The sequence below is a fragment of the Artemia sp. Qi Xiang Cuo genome, chromosome 11 (assembly GCF_049724085.1).
Source record: "Artemia sp. Qi Xiang Cuo chromosome 11, ASM4972408v1, whole genome shotgun sequence".
Lineage (NCBI taxonomy): Eukaryota > Metazoa > Arthropoda > Branchiopoda > Anostraca > Artemiidae > Artemia > Artemia sp. Qi Xiang Cuo.
The window spans coordinates 51,603,139-51,616,214 of record NC_142804.1 but is presented as its reverse complement, the minus strand read 5'-3'; the positions used below and the strand labels follow the sequence as shown (position 1 = coordinate 51,616,214).

The following is a 13,076-nucleotide window of genomic DNA, read 5'->3' as shown; positions in this document are numbered from 1 at the left end:
GCTCAGCTCAGTTGGTGTTCGATTATGACCCCTAGGTATTTCACCTGCTTTTTCAGGGATAATGGGTGACCATATATTTTTAGAGCAAAAGGAGTTTGCCATTTCCTCTTTTTCGTGAATACTACTACTTCACTATTTTCAGGTGCTAAGCGTAGTTTATCACTCTTTGGCCATATTTAGATCTTGTCCAGCATGTGCTGTCCCAATTCAAACAGTGTCCTTAGACATTTTCCTCTCAGTAAGGATAGTAGATCATTTCACATATGCCTGGCTCTATATCCTCTCAGATAGGGAGAATATATCTGGCTATATCCACATATATCCAGATTGATGTTTTAATAAATTCAGCAGGCTGTTCATGACCATGTTCCACATATATGTGGAGATTACCCCCCCCCCCACCCCCTGCGGGCATCCTTTCTGAACAGTCTTTGTTTTTTTACTCCCTTTAGCTCAACAACTATCTGTCGGTTCCGATGCATATGAGAATTCCATTTCTGAATAAATCTATCTAATCTTGCCTCCTTCATGGCCATTTCTATGGATTCAAAAGTAACATTATCAAATGCTCTTTCGATGTCAAGGAATATGCCTAAGGCGTATTCTTTACATTCTAAGGCTTGCTCTGCACCAATTGCGGTTCACCCCACCAATTGGTGAACCGCAGCGTCTGTAGAGCCTCCTATTTTAAATCCCATTTGCTTATCGGATATCGTGCTCTTGGTCTCCGGATTACTTATCAGAAACCAATGAATAAATCGTACCATCAGTTCCAATTGAAAGGAGGTTAACGTAATCATTCTGTAAGACCGGAGGTATGAGTAGACTTTTTGACTTCTTGTTGTGTTGACAAGTACTCCTGTGTTTACGCCTGCAATATCAAGCATTGCAAAGAAGATTGCAAGTGGAAAGCGCTGACAGCGACGGCTGGTAGTGTAGCTGACACATTTTGATCTAAACTGTCAACTCCAGATTTATTTGCACTGTAAAACTCGACTATCGCCGGCTTGCCTAAGTTTGCAACTATCGTGTTTGTTTTGTGCATTGAAGAGATCGGGTACATACGATACAATAGTCTTCTTCTGAGCAAAGCCGAAGATTGAGGAACCAGGCTCACGATCCCTGCGCGGAAGAAGCGCTACCGGGAGCTTGCGCTTGTTATTCTTGAGAATTACTACGTAGGTAGTATTCTGTCTATTCAGATCGTCAACCAACTCAATCGAGGAGTACCAGTTGTCCGCGGTTATGTTTATGTTTGTGTTCAAAACCGACACAGCCAGAGTCAAAGCGGTGCGGGTATGAATGGATATCGACTGTGTGGCTACCATCTCGGTGGTTTTACCACCATATATGAAGGGATTGGATAAGTAGTAGGTGCGGGCATCAGTCAGATACTGTAAACTCAGTCTCTACTTGGCTCACTTCGAAGGGATGTACATTCTGAAGACACGTCGACCCCTGAAGGGAACGAGCAAATCGTCGATTGTCAAATACTCAGACGGGGTGAAGTTCTTGCTGCATTCTGTAATCAAAGCACTAAACAGATCTCTGATAGAGCCTAACGATCTTGACGCTGTCGATTCTGAAAATCATCAAAGTGCAAGCAACCCTCGATGAACAGAAACCATTTGACACCCAAGGCTGCTCTAAGTATATCTCGGCCGATCCCGTCAGGTGCAAAGAGATTTTGAGATTCTTCTCAGAATTTGAACACTCCTGCTAGGTTTAGCAGACCGATAAAGGCTCTCATTTCGATAAAGTCAACAGACTTGTAAACGAACTCTTTTCCAGTTGACTGAGCTTTTACTTGGCTCGACAGAGCTCAATCTTTTCGTTGGTATGCTTCCCGATCTCCTCGGCCATTTCCTTAGAGAACAGGTTGTTCCAGGCTTCTTCTGGGGACAGCTCCTGTTATACCATGGATGACCCTCGATTGATAGGTAGTTGTGATACTATATTGGAAGAGCGAGTACGTGCAGTTGGTGATGGATGCTTAGACCATTTCGTTCTACCGCCTTTACCAGTAAACACGCCCACGGGCTTCTTCCGCCGCCTTGCAAGAGGAACGTCATCTTAGTCTAACGTGCTTGAATTCTGGGGTTCCTGTACATCTAGAGAACTAGTTTGTCGGGCTTCTACGTCTTCCTTTTCGCCAGTTTCGCCTTCTATGACATCTTCTTCAAACTGAAAATCAGGACCCCTATCACAGCCTTCATCTTCATCTGTTAGATCTCCTAGATCTTCTTCTTTGTCAAGAAGCTCCATGACTTTTTGCTCAGTTAGTTTCTTGTGGCTACTCATCTTGACTTCTTAGAAAAGTAAGGAATGAAAGGGAAAGACAAAGGAGGGCAAAAATATTCAACTTCTTGACAAGAAATTTTTTTTGGAACAGCAGAAATGATAAATTTACTGCTAAAAAGATTGCAAGACCTTCAGTTTTTATATAGATAAATGATGGAAGTAGTGCAACTATAGTCTCCCTATCGAATGTTAGCCATTCAGACTCTCTAACAATCGGTTTTCAAAATATTTGACCCCGACAGTTTTCAGTTTTTTGATACGTAAGTTGTTGAGTGGGGTAAAAAAAACTACCCCAGACCCCCTAACCTCCTTTCTGGATGGACGCAGTAGATCGACTGACCCACAAAGATTCTCCGTGGGCTGTTAGAAGATTACACGGAACCACGATGGCCTAGCCCCAGGGGTTATTGAGAAATATCAAAAACAAAAGTACATGGGGTAATTTTTTACCCTACCTGACCAGTTAAGGGTTAACGTGGCTATTTTCTTTTTAGTACCATTTATACAAAATTTTAGCTGAAAAGGAGTTGAGAAAAAGAATCGGAGTGTTTCAAAATTGTCATTCTTGAGCAAATGTTTGTTGTATTTTCCCAGTTGCAAATAAAATTTTCAGTATCGTATTTTACTTTCTTTTTGAACTTAGTCACAAGACCAGTAATCAACCTATTTACTAATGAGCCAAATTCCAAATTATAAGGATTGTCATGTACATTTTTAGAAGAAAAACGTTTAAATGCTCTCACTAAAGGTTTTCTATCACACCGCGTTCGAAGTAAACTTTCTTTTTCTTCCTTTTAAGTGACCCAGTCAATTTTGTCGCACAAAAACAATTTGTAATTAGGTTCATTGCTTTAGACAAAAATGACCAAAAGCCAGTATACAGCTTAAAATTATGAAATTCCCATTCGAACGTTGTTCGGATACGAAAATTTTAGCTGGAGTTTGAATTTTTTCTTTTGATTGGAGATGATAATGCTTAGAATTTACGGTTTGGCTTGATTTCGCTCAAATGGCACCATTTAGCATTGGCTTTCTGCCCGTTTCCAATTTCACAAAATTGCATTTTAGATGACTCTTCAAAAATGACGGAGAGGTGTATCCCTTAGTTGCTAATCTAATGAAAAATATGCTTAAGGTAATCGTTTGGGTACTTGAACTCTATTATTATTGAGATGGGGGCGAACCCACTAACCCTGGAAAAATTAGTGAAGGAAGGAGAAGTCAGACAGTTGGCAAGATTTATGATAAGGGTGAGGAGGCGAAATCAATAATCCCCCCCCCCCAACCACAAACGGAGCATAGTTTTTTGAGGTGTGGAGGCAATGAGTCTTGAAGGCCTGGGCCTTGATCCAGGGATAGTGGGGTTCCACCCCTCATCTTAATAATAATAATTGACTGTGTACCTCTAAAATTGTATTGAGTGTCTACAGTAGAATGGCCTTATTGAGTCCCACGATGACCACGTTGCTTATGGTTTTCTCACTGACAATGAAAAAACATGAATTGTCTCGCATGAAAAAAACAGTAATTTTCTCACATTTATTGTTTTTGTCATTGATTGTTAGGTGTGTTTGTATGTTTATATTATTATGTTATAGGAAGTAAAATTAAAATTATTGATTTTTGATATTTTTTTGCTGTGAGAATTTGAAAAAAAGGAATTTTCTAACATTTATGTCTGTTTTCATGGCTGGTTATGTGTGTTTCATGGCTGGTTCGATTTATTTGATGTTTTTCAGGTCTGTTTTATGGATGATTTATGTCTGTTCGTTGTCAGTGAGAATGGACATGCTCGACGCGAATGCTATGAGATTGTTTGGCTAACCTAACCTGAGAACTTGATTTACATAATCGCTAGGGGAAATTATTGATATACGAAGGGGGAATTAAGAAACAAACATGGTTTCTTTGATCTTTAGGTGAACCTAGCCTGTAAACTTGATTTACATAATCGCTAGGGGAAATTATTGATTCACGAGGGGGGATTTAAGAAACAAACATGGCTTCATTGTTGTTTGGTTAGCCTAACCTGAGAAATTGATTTACATAATCGCTATGGAAATTATTGATTCACGAAGGGGGGAATTAAGAAACATTATGGTTTCTTTAATCTTTAGGCCTCAGGGATTTATTTATTATTGTTGTTTTGAACAAGTGCATGCTAGGGGTGAATGTCAAAGGTGTCCTGGAACAGGAAACTGTTATATCACGTGTTTCCTTCTCAGCCAATCAGAGAGTCGGATACATCCTCCTTCTCAGCCAATCAGAGACGTGCTTACATATGATTTTCCCGTTACATAACAATTCACCCTTGAGATTTCATATATAACGGGCATGCAACGTGATTAAATTATCAGAAAGTTCCAGAACACAATGGATAGAACAAATGAAATTTTTGATTAAATTTAAGCCTTGGCATCAAAATTTAGAATTTTTTTTTCTGTTTTAATTTTTTATTTTCAAAATTAATTTGTTTTAGGGTGTTAACATCTAATTTTTTGGGTTAAACCCCCCCCCCCCCCTATAAACACGCCACTATATGATGTTCATACTCGATAAAAAGTGTAAAATACGCTCTTTTTTCGTTACGTAAACCCCATCCTTCCTTCCCCCTCTGTTTACGACATTAATTCTAGCAAAAAGAAATAATTTTCTTTCGCTAAATTTATGCAATTTTAAGTGTCTATATCCTAGCTAAAAGCGACCATTGACTTCCGTCACTGTTTTTATTAAACTAAACTGGTTCTTCCATAATGCTCTAAAAGTGTTTAAAATTAGCTGTCACCCCTTTTCCGATTGGGTTCCGCATGTGGCAGAAACAGTCAAAATTCACTTTTAATCATTCAAAATTAAAAAACTAAAATATTTTCGGTGAGCCTAACAACCTAACCCCCCCCCCCTCATTGGTGTAAAAAAAAATTCTCGCAAAAATAAATAACATTTTTATAAATTCCTTCCCTCTATATTTCCATCTAAATTCCCCCCCCCACCCCTCTAATACAAAAAACCCTTTTCCAAGAAAACCAAAAAAAAATAATTTAACCTCGAAAGATAACAACCGCAAAAACAAAAAAATTTTATCAAAATTATTATTTATCTGTTACACCCGTCGCTATTAAGCCGATAACTTGACAATACATTTCCGCACGCATATAATTACTTTGTCACCCATTCCCCTCTGTGTTTACGAACGCAGCAGCCAAAGTCAAAAGGAACTGTTTCTCCGTCAAAATTAAAACACTTTGAGGCAATTGTAATAATTAGGCGCAGACGCAATGTGCTATTTTGGAGAAGAGAAACAGATTATTTTCAAGCTTTCTTTTGATAAAGTTTCTTTTATAGTCCCGGGAGGGGAGCGTGAATCCAGGATTTTTTTCTGGGGAGGGGGTTAGCACTTTTAATAGTGACAAAATAGAAAAGATAATTGTTTCTTACCTTAATTGCTTCTTCGTCATTTAGTGATTTTATCTATAACATTTGAATAAAAGGTAGTAAGATATGCCTCTCACTTGAATAAAACACATGATTAACTCAATGAGAGGGTGGACGTAGGGTGGGTTAATTTTCATAAAATTAGGGGGAGAGAATATGGGTTTTTCGCTTTACTAAAATGCAATACTTTTCTAAACAAAATTGTAGTTAATAACTTTCTTTCTGTAAAAAAGGGGCAAATTATTAAGATACTACTTTTTTCTCTTCTTTTTAAGGCCAATTGTGAAGAATGTCAATCGCCTCAACTTGCTAAGAAAGCGAGGGTGAATAATGCGGGCCCTGTGAAGGCTAGTTTCCGGCAATATGGTAGCTGGCTGAAGCCTCCAAAACACGTGCGATCCTCTGTACAAGAATGTAATGCCACCGGCTCGTCCACCTTCCATCATACGTTGTCTGGGCCTTCAAGAGCTGCCTCACTAATGCAAGGTCAGGAAGTGGCCATCCAGCACGCACTACCTGGTCCTTCGGATGTCCCAGTGCAGCCATGATATGCAAATGTAAGCATTTTTTCCTACCTTTCTATTTATTCATTTTTCTGTCCCTTTCAATCCCAATATAAACTTATCTCTATGAGATATTAACCCCTCACCCTCAACCAGTGGATTAAATTTATCTCCCTCGGAGATATCTAAATTTAATTTTTTAAAATGAAACCACTCTTTTCTCTGCTCCCCCTCCCTCAGAGATATCTAAATGTAATTTTTTGCAAAGAAACCGCTCTTTTCTAATTGTGCTATCGCTTCGATATCTCATAAGCGAATATTTTTAGGTAATTTCTATTAATAATCACCGCCTTTGAAACTCAAAATGCTATTTTTTCTAATCTTTGCTATTTTCTATGCATTCCCCCCTATCTCTTCGCTGTTATCTCATAATCGAATATTTTTCATGGGTAATTTCAATTAATGCTCACCATTTGAAACTCAAAATCTCCTATTTTTCACAATTGAATATCACAAAGTTTCAAGAGAAGGAATTGAGTGAGATTATTCACATTTATCTATTTGTCACATATGGATCCCGTAATTTGCGCAAGGATATTTTAAAATAACTTTCAATCTTACAAACCCTTGCCAATATTTTAGTGATGGGGAAACATTGTTGACGATATACTGAGTTAACGGTTTACAGCATTTAATTGTACTGTTTCCTTGTCTGAAGTTCAGGCTTGGAAATCGGAACACTAGCGTGGTGGCCTACAATAATTGTGAGCTAATGAGGAGTTCATCGAACCTATATGGAATTAGAAATATTTCAAATTTTTGGGGACAGTATGAGAATACCCGGCGCCTGGAAGGCAGCGCGTGGTCCGGGGAGGGCTGTGGGGGCAAGGTTCGGGACGCGCCGGGGGGGAGGCACCACGGGTCCGGGACGTGTCCCAAGGTTCTGCGATGACACCGAACCGTGCCACGGAGGGGCCGGGACGCGCGGGGGGGCAAGGTTCGGGGGGCGCGGGGGGGAGCGCCGAAAAAAAAAAAATTTTTTAACACTTTGAAAATAAACGACCAAATTGTCGCCTTCCATGTCATATCTTAGATTATCTTCAGTTGAATTAACCAAATGTTATTAAGCAATAATAATCCAAATTTTAAAAGCAGTAGGGGTGATTTGAACACTTTGAAAATAAGCAATTTTTTCACTTATAGTTTGGGCGAGTATTGGTCCCATATTCGCCGTCCAGTGAACAAGGGGAAGAAGAAGCGGCACACGTGGAGCCCCCCAACAATTCACTATGGGATGATTTACATCAAATTCCAGATAATATTGAAGACTTCTTAGGTGATTTTTTAAATGTTTATTATCGCGCATTTGAGCTGGTATACTTGAGACAAAACACTTTGAAATTTTTATGTTATTTTACCCGATACTTAAAAGGGAACCCTCAACCCACATATCCCCACACGACTCCACTTCTAACAACTGACGTGGAGCATCCGCCATATTTTGTTGAACAAGTTGGGGGTGGGGCAAATATCCCCCCGGGGGCGGGGGATACAACTCTCCCAGACTTTCAGCTGTCCAACAGAATTTTAAATAATATAGTTGTTTTCACTGCAACGTTAGGTGATCCCTTTAATACCCTAATGGGGGGAAATTTGTTTATGATCCTATAGAAATTGTACACAACTATGTAGATAAAATTCGTGCACGACAGTAGAACCAAAGACAATTGTGGGGAGGTAGGGATTCAATTAAGGTCTCAATTGTTCTAAAGGTTTTTTATTTGAATGAGGGGAAAAGTGAGGTGTACTATCATTTTATACATTCCGAGATGCGTTTGGTTTATTCAAATTTAGAAAATTTTGAGGGAGCTTTCATAGATTGGGTCGATCAAATTATAACGCATCTCGAGAACTTTAACGAAAATGGGAGTGGTTCTCTAGTTCTTTTTGTTGAAAATTTAAGCGTAAATATATGTAAATTTAAGAAAGATTTTATTTTAAGAGGGGGGCAGGTGGGGAAAGGGCAGTAGTTTTAAATTATAATCCAGATCTAGTGGGTTGTCGTGGTGTCTAGCGGATCCGTTTTGAAACAGATCAAAAGTGTTTCCGATATGCTTTCCTCATATCAGCCTTTCAGCCTCTAGCAGATGACGCTACCAAGACGAATTTAGACAATTGGGCTATACATGGGAAGGAGGGGTCCAGTTTTCCAGTTGTAGATTTTTCTTGCTTAGAAGGAAAATACCCAGTGACGCTTCGATCCATTGATATTTTTGAAAGGGCTAATGCCCACTTAAATATCGGCGTTACTGTGGTACAATACGAAAGTGATTTTGAAGATGGGGTTCGTTTAAAAAAGAAGGGGGTGGTATTCCCCGTAAGGGGTCCCTCAGTTGATTTGTTATACACGGGGTTTGGTTGTTTTACACGCCACCTAGTCAACCGAACACAATCGGTCATTTTAACCCTATCAGTGACTTTAGTAGAGTTCTGGGGGAGGGTAAGCATAGGGGATAATGTTTCTACTGTCCAACATGCCTCTCTAGATTCCGTAGGGATATGAAACTACGGGATCATATGAAGCATTGTAGCCGGCATGGCTACCAGACAGTGGAAACGGTTTCAGGGAATAGGTCCATTCTACGTTTTAAAAATTTCCAGAACACCCTTCTCTAGTGCAACAAAATATCTTTGGTCTGTGAAGCTAAACTGGTGGAAGTGAACGACCCCCAATATCAAAACCGAGTCAAAGAACATCAGGCTATTGCAGTGTCCTACGCCCACGCAAAAAGAGACAATTCTAACACCATGCGGTTGTTAGAAATAGTTGAAACATTGGATGAGGGACCTGAGTGCATGGACAAGGCACTGACTAAACTGATTGGCACGGCTAATGGTGCTATTTCTCGTTTGAGAAATACCCATTATCCAATGGTGCTGTCTGCAGAGGATTGTCTCGCGATTAAAAATCAAAAATATGTTGGGTTTGTAAGGGGGAGTTTGTAAAGGGGGATAAGGGGGCTAAAGGGAACCCCGGGCCCCGGGCCACAGGACGATACCAGAATCATTTGTGGCTGGTCAGATCCTCTGGAGGTAGTAATTTTAGGGGGGTTGCGCATCAATCGTGTAATTTAAATGTTAGCCAGCAGTTTTTTATCCCTGTTTTTATTCATAATTCTAATTATGATTTAAAATTTATTTTACCGGTACTGGCACGTATGCACAGGGAGGGAGGGGGAGTAGATTGTCCATGGGTAAATAGTTCATTTATCTACAACATTATTCCCAAATCAGCTGAGAAGTTGTTGCTTCTCGAACTGAAATGGCAGGCAGTGGATAATGGGCATATGTGCTGGAATAAAATCAGGTTTTTAGATTCCTTTAGTTTTTTCCCCAAGGAATTGAGTCAAGTGATTAAAGTTCAAAAAAGCGACAATTTTGATAGCGTTCCCTTGCTTAAACAGCACTTTCCAGACAGTGAAATGTATGATTTGTTGACCTGCAAAGGTATATACGCATACGATTATTTCTGCTCTGGTACTCGCTTAAGCGAGGATAAACTACCTCCAATTGAAGCTTTTTACAATTCACTGACCAACAGTGAATGCACAGCCGAGGAGTATGAGTTTGCCAAGAAGGTGTGGTCCAAGGGGGATTGTAAAAATGGGTGGGATTATTGTAAACTGTACTTGACCAGTGACGTTTTAACTCTGTTGGATATACTCTGTAAGAACACAGACCAGATCTATTCAGAGTTTGGGTTAGATATAGGCTCTTATTTTGCCACACCCAATTTAGTGATGGATTTAATTTTAAAAATTAGCAGGTAGCAAATAGGCCTAAACACCTATGTATATCAGCACGTTTTTTTAGAGCGTTCAATGGGGGGGGGGTATGTTTTTCATGGGGACCGTGTCTTATCAACCGATCCGAGCGGAAAAAGCAGCACCGTTGCAAAGTCAAATGCAGTGTTCGTGGACATGAGCTCGTTGGATCCCTCGGCAATGTCACACTACTCTTTGCCGTGTGGGACCTATCAATGGCTAGAGAATCCTTGTGAGTTCCTCGACATTACCACCGTCGAGGACCACGGTCCACCAGGATGGTTCTTTGAAGTTGATGGTCACATTCCGCTGGCGCTTTACGACTCAGTCAAAGATTTTGTTTTTCCCTGTATCAATCGACCCGTGAGCAGGGACTCTCTGAGCCCCTACACTCGTTCATTGGTTGAGGATATGGGGATGCATTGGACTCCCTCTAAACAGAAACTGATTGCTGATTTGGACCCTAAAGAGAATATCGTTGTTCACCATGTGCTTTTGCACTGGATGGTGAGCAACGGCTTCAAGATCACCAAAATACACCGGGTCCTGCAGTTCAATCAGCGACCCTACTTGAAAACGTTTATCGACACCTTTGTCGATAAACGCTCTAAGGCAAATTCAAAGGTGGAGAAGAAAATGTATAAGCTTATCCTAAATTCAGCGTTTGGCAAAATGTGTGAAAGCGTACGTAATAGATCTCGCTGCGACGTCGTGACCGACCCTCTAGAGTTTGTACGAATTATTGCCGACTCTAATTTTACCTCGTTCACGAGCATAGAGACGGGTATGGTTCTTCTACACAGGCGAAAGCGAAATGTGTTACTGAACAAGAATAGTGAAGGTGGCAGTTCAGTACTAGAAATTTCAAAAAAGCTCATGCTTTCTTTCTTTTACAATGTGTGCAAGGTGCAATGGCCAAAGAAGGGGGCGGTTAAAGTTTACTAAGGTGATACAGATTCTCTGCTGTTAAATAGAAATGGGACTGAATTGGATTTATTGGGTGATTTGGAAAAGGGGGAACACATCAGCTCGCGAAGGGATTTCAGCAACTAGAATCCATCTCTCTACCCCAAGTTGGTGAAACCTCAAGCCCCCAACCAACTATTAATGTTAAAATCAGAGACGGGGAGTGATTTTACATCCCGAGGGGTTTTTCTAGGCCCCAAAGTTTATTGCGTGGAAACACATAGTGGGGACGAAAAGAAGTCGTGTAAAGGGGTGCTTACACACTTTGTAAAGAGCAATTTCAACATGAGTGTGTACAGAGACTGTAGAAAGTAGCCTAGTGCCGAGAGCACAAGTGCTTGAAATTCGCTCTCTACAGTATAGAAATTATACTGTGAGAGTAGAAAAGAATGCAATGTCATGTATATCCGACAAGGTCTATGTGCTCGAGAATGGTGTGACTGTTCTACCCCACGGCCACTATCGTATTTCAGACCGAGTTGAATGCATTGACTATCGCAATCAACTTGGTCTGGATAAATTAACCTAATCTGACTAACCACCACTCAACCTCATCTAGCCCAAGCACTAACCATCACCACTAACCCATCCACTAACCTGTAGCAGTCGCAGTGACGACACCTATTGTTTTTCCACCGCGGTTCCCGGGGGGGGGTTCCTTCCCGCGGCCGCCCAGGGGGGTGGGGGGGTCCCGCCCGCGGCCGGCCGGCCTTCGGCCCCCCGCGGTCCCCGGGGGAGGGGGGAACCCACCTTTAAATTCATAATGTTCAACTGTGCTACTAGTTCCAGTGTGTGTATTTTCTGTTGCACAAAAAGTGTGGTATAGAAAAGTATTTAAGTTGGAAAAAAGTGTTGTACATAAAAGTGTTGATGATGGACAAAAAGTGTTTTTTTATTGTACATATAGTGTTGTACAGAAAAGTGTTTAAGGACAATAAGGGCTTATTTATATATTTTTATCGTTGCAGTTCACGTTGAACAAATAGAGTTTTAATGTTGACCATGGAATTTTTTCATGTTTAACAAGTGTTATTTTTATCGTTGTGCATGTTGACTGCTAATATTTGTTTTCTTGCAGTGCCAAAATAAATACTGCCATGAAATATTGTTTTTTGTTGTTCTTGAATAGATCTATGGGGAAAATTACTAATTATTCATTGAGCATATATGATTTACAGTTAGTTGTAGTCCAACTGTTGTCAGCAGCATGTATCAATTTAAAACACCCTTCAGATCGTTTCTGTGTGGTCCCTCAATGTAGGGGAAAACAACGCTTTTAGCAAGAATAATTCAAAATTGCTATAAAATGTTTTTTGAAAAGCCAAAAAAAATCTACTATTGCTATAGTATTTTGCAGGAGTCCTATAATAAAATAAAATATATTGACACAACCATACCAATACAATTCATACGAGGACTTGATGTTTTAAATAGTATTGAATCGAACTCGTGGCTGATTATTGATGATTTGGCTGAATCCATTGAACAGTTTTCACAGGAAATGCTACAACTGTTCACTGTTCGCTCCCACCATGAACACATTTACGTTACTCTGGTTCTACACAATCTGTTTCATCAGAGCAAATGTATGCGAACACTTGCTTTGAATTGCACTGTCTATATTATCTATCGAGTCGTTGGTGATTCGAGCGCGCGAAAAACTCTCAATAATCCGATATACCCCGGCACCCCAAAAATTATGTTGTAATCGTACACACAGGCGACAAGCAACCCCAACGGCTACAATTTTCTGGATCTTAATCAGAGCACGCCTGAGGATCTACGTGTAGTCACCGACATTTTCAACAATGAAATTACAGTATATCTTTCGGTGAACAGTAGAAAAGACTATTAGTCGCCATTATGACACTGAAGAAACTACACGAACAACGGCATCTGTTTTCCATTTTAAGCACTTCAAAACCATTGCTTAGGAAGGCTATACTCAAACATGGTGTTGACAATGATTTCATTATTATATTATGTTAACTTTTTTTAATTTTACGTGAGTGCATGTTTAAACTGTAATAAGTTTTTTGAAAACAGAAAA

General features: G+C 40.0%; 1 protein-coding gene and 1 pseudogene across 4 annotated transcripts in view; one reads left to right on the top strand and one right to left on the bottom strand.

Annotated features, from left to right (window-relative positions):
• The window catches only part of ras (Inosine-5'-monophosphate dehydrogenase ras), a 91,521-nt gene that overhangs the window by 21,855 nt on the left and 56,590 nt on the right, over positions 1-13,076 (top strand). The gene's annotated exons all lie outside the window — the stretch shown is intronic.
• Positions 1,953-2,265, bottom strand: LOC148947116 (uncharacterized; annotated as a pseudogene).